This window comes from Pteropus vampyrus, unplaced genomic scaffold (genome assembly GCF_000151845.1).
Source record: "Pteropus vampyrus isolate Shadow unplaced genomic scaffold, Pvam_2.0 Scaffold518, whole genome shotgun sequence".
NCBI classification, from domain to species: Eukaryota; Metazoa; Chordata; class Mammalia; order Chiroptera; family Pteropodidae; genus Pteropus; species Pteropus vampyrus.
The window spans coordinates 518,158-522,318 of record NW_011889299.1 but is presented as its reverse complement, the minus strand read 5'-3'; positions in this window follow the sequence as shown (position 1 = coordinate 522,318).

Below are 4,161 nucleotides of genomic sequence, written 5' to 3'. Positions count from 1 at the left end.
ATCCCTACCTATCACCACATATGAGAGTAGATTCTAGATGGATTAAAACCTAAAGGTGAAAGGTATACTCTAAAGTTAATAGAAAAAAAGTAGAACATCTTTGTGGGCCCAGGGGAGGAAACTACTTTTTAAATACCTGCCAAACCAAAAACCATAAAGCAAAAATTTGATGAATTTGATTACATTGAAATTAATGAATTTTTTTCAAAGAAGACTATCACAGGCAAAGTTAAAAGAGGGAGAGAATATTCACAATGTCTGAAACTGACATGGGACTAGAAGCTAGACTATATAAGGAACTCTAGCAAATCAACAGGAAAGAAGAACCCCAATAGAAAAAATGGGCCAACTATACAACCAGGCAATTTACAGAAGATACATTTAAGACACATACGAAGAGATGCTTGAAAGTTCATTAGTAATTAGATAAACACAAACTAAAACAAAATATTACTTTGTTGCTATTAGACTGGCAAAAACTAGAAAGCTGGAAAAGATCAAGTGTTAGTGAGGATGAAAGGGTACAGGAATCTTCGTACACTGATGGTAAAACTATAGACTAGTGTAGCCATCCCAGAGAACCATCTAGCAGTATTAGTGTTCTCAGTCAAACTAAGTATATGCACACTTTATGATGCAATCATTGTGCTCTGGGTGTATGTTCCAAAGGAAATTCTCATATAGGCCATTAAGGGGACTTGTGCGAGGCTGTTCATCACAGTATTATTTGTGGAATGGGGGAGTAGGAGGCAATCCTGCTGTCTGTCATTATGGGAATATTCAGAGAAAATGTGGTGAAGGCACACTGTGGTTAGCATGAGCAGTTAGAAGCAATGGATTAGGTGTATACACTGCAATATGGATAGACTTTAAAAACACATGGCTAAATGAAAAAAAGTAAGAAACAGAATGAGACATCATTTACATAAAATAAAAATGCACACACACAAAGCGTCCTTCATCATGGGGCAACCTGAGGAGGTGCCTCATGAGGTGATACAATATGAAGTAAATAATATCCGATATGTACCATTACTGCTGAAAACATTTAACCTGAATTTAATCATGTGGAAAGAGCAGATGAATCCAGAATGCACAACATTCTATGAGAAACTTGTAAAAAATATTAGTGTAATATAACACATAAAGATATATAAGGGTACTATTCTAGATTAAAAGAGGTTAAAGTGATAGAACAACCAAACATAATGTATAAACCTTGATTAGATCCTGGGCTAAAAAAAAATATTTTGAGCGCAATTGGAAAATTTGAATATAGGGTATCTTTGATGGTATTATTGAATTATTGTTGAATTTTCTTAGGTGTGATAATGGTACTGTGGTTATGTAAGAGAATGTCCTCATTCTAATAGATGTGTACTGAAGTATTTAGGGGTGAAGTGTTATACTGTCTGAAACTTTACATTGGTTCATCAAAAAAAGGAAATGTATACATACCCATATAAGGTAGACCAAATTTGGCAAAATGTTAAGGGTAAATGTTCTTTCATTGTACTATTCTTTCAACTGTTCTGAATTTTGAAAAATTGAAAAATAAATATTCTGGGGGAAATACACACATAAAATAATATATATTTTGCAAGAACACATTTAAATAAAAGGTATACATAAAACATTTTAGAATGGTGTACATGAGAGAAATAAGAGTGGAAAGTAGAGATGAAAGTGAATTTAAAAAATAGCAAAAACACAGAACACAGAAAAGCACAATGAAGAAAACTAATTCACTGATAATCTCATTTTCTCCGTCAGTACTCAAAATGTGGTACCTGGACTAGCAGCACCACCAGCAGCAGCTTCATCATCAGACTTACTGAAACACAACTCTGGCTGGGGGGCCCAGCAATCACTGTTTTAACAAGCCCTCCCAGTGATTCTATTGCTGGCCAAAGTTTGAGAACCACTGATCTAGATTTAAACACCATTAATTTTGTTGTAGACCATCACAGTCTTTCTAAAAAAAATGATAAAATCTTTCAGGCATGCAAATAAGTACAGAGAATAATGTAACACACTCATGTATCTACTACCCAGATAAACTATTAAACAGTTGAAGTCCCCTGTGTATTTCTCTCATTCTATTCCCTCGTTTTCTTCCCCAGAGGTAATCACTATTCTGCATTTGATATTTAATTCACTTGTTTTAAAAATATTACATAGCTATATATGATTTATAAACAAAATAGTGCAGTTTTCTAGATTTTAAAAATTTACATAAGTAAATGGTCTCATACTTAATGTATCCTTCTATGACTTGTATTTTATCTTAGCATTGGGTTTTTGAAATTTATCTGGGTTGATACATGCAACGCTGGTTCATTTTTCACTGCTGTATAGTACTCCATTGCAGGGCTGTACCACTATTTATTCTCTTGGTGAACTTTCAGATTTAGATTTTTTTCTCTATTACAAACAGTTCTGCAATGAATATTCTTGCACTTGCCTCCTTGTGCATGTATGTATAATAATTTCTCTAGGACTTAAAGTTTAGGGGAAGACATATATATATACACACACATATGTATATACATATATACATATATGTGTATGTTATGTATGTGTGTGTATATATATACATATATATACATACACACACACACACACACACACACACACACACACATATTTATCAGTATAATTGCTGGGTCCTAGGGCCACCGTCAGCTATCCTGGATACTTCCTAATTGTTTCCTAAAGGAGTAAAACCAATTTTCACTTCTACCAAAGATTTCATTACAATTTTTTCCATTATAGTTTGTGCATTTGGGACTTCGTTTAAAAAGTCCATCTCTGTCCTAGGTCACAAAGATATTCTCTATTCTCTTATGTGGAAATAAGTAGGGATCCAGTTTTATTTTTTTTTTATTGTGAGCCAAATTTCCCAATGCTAGCTACTAAAACGTTCATTTCCCATTGATTTGTGGTGCAGGCCTATAATTTCACCCATTTAACAAACATTTGCTGAAGCCTGCCTTATACCAGTCTTGTGCTGGTTCTTGTTGAAGGATCGAAGATATATGGTACCTAGTCTTAGAGGGTTCATTCTCCTGTGGCGATACAGCCATGATACAGTACTAAGTGATAAGTTCAACAAAGTGCCTTGGGTTTCTAACTCAGATGGGAAAGTTCTTAGAAGTGACAAGGGTTAAGTTTTACAGAAACAGAAAGAATTTGCTAATGCAGGGGTAAAGGTGAAGGTGGCCAGGGCTGGTTTGGGGGCCAGTTTTGTGTGTCTCTAGGGTGAGAGATTGGAAGCCTTCCATCAATGGAGGGGCAGTGAGTCCTGGGCATGTAATGTGTAGGACTAGGCAGAGGGTGTCATCTTCTGCTTGGTTATGGGACAGGTGGAGGAACATACCCTTGGGGTAGAGAAGCTTGGCCTCACTCCTAAACTTAGGCTAAAGGAAGAGAAAGGGCTGAAACTAAGTTGTTAGGAAGAAGACAATTTTCAGACTAATATTTACTGTTAGGGGGAGACCTAATTTTCCAGCCAGGTCAGGAGCTCGACATGGGTTTCTAAAGAAATCCTTACTTGCCTCCACTCCAGAGATATGAATTCACTCCCTTTTGCAGACATCGATCCGGGGACCTGAGGGAAGGAGGGAGGAGGCGGGGAAGAAGGCAAACGGGTGGGAGAGGCTTCCAGTTGTTCGGCTCCCAGACCTGGCCATGGATCTTACCTTCAGCAGAAAGAACTGGGAGTGGCTGCCTACGGGTTTGTCTGGGGCCCTACAAGCCAGGAAGATTGCAGGGAACAGCTAACCAAGTCACTTCAAGTGGGAAATACTCGGAAGACATGTGACCCAGGCGGCCATTTTCTCACACCCAGCCCGTCGCCATTTTCCATTGTAGACAAAGGCACAGACCCCAACCTTTGTCTGATGCGGTCATGGTGATCGCCTGTTCTTAGGTTTCGGGAACACGCATACTTAGGCCCTGGCAGAGGACCGCAGAGAAGATCCTAGCTTGCAAATATTTTATATGGCCACACCAATCAACCCATCGCTTACCCCTCCCGCTTCCTCTCCCCCATCTCCACCTCCCTCCTCCCGTCTTGACTATTTTATTATCTTACTGGACAGCTGGGAGGCGGAGCCAGCGCGGCCGCGGGAAGGGACCGGCAGGCGTGAGCCATCAATT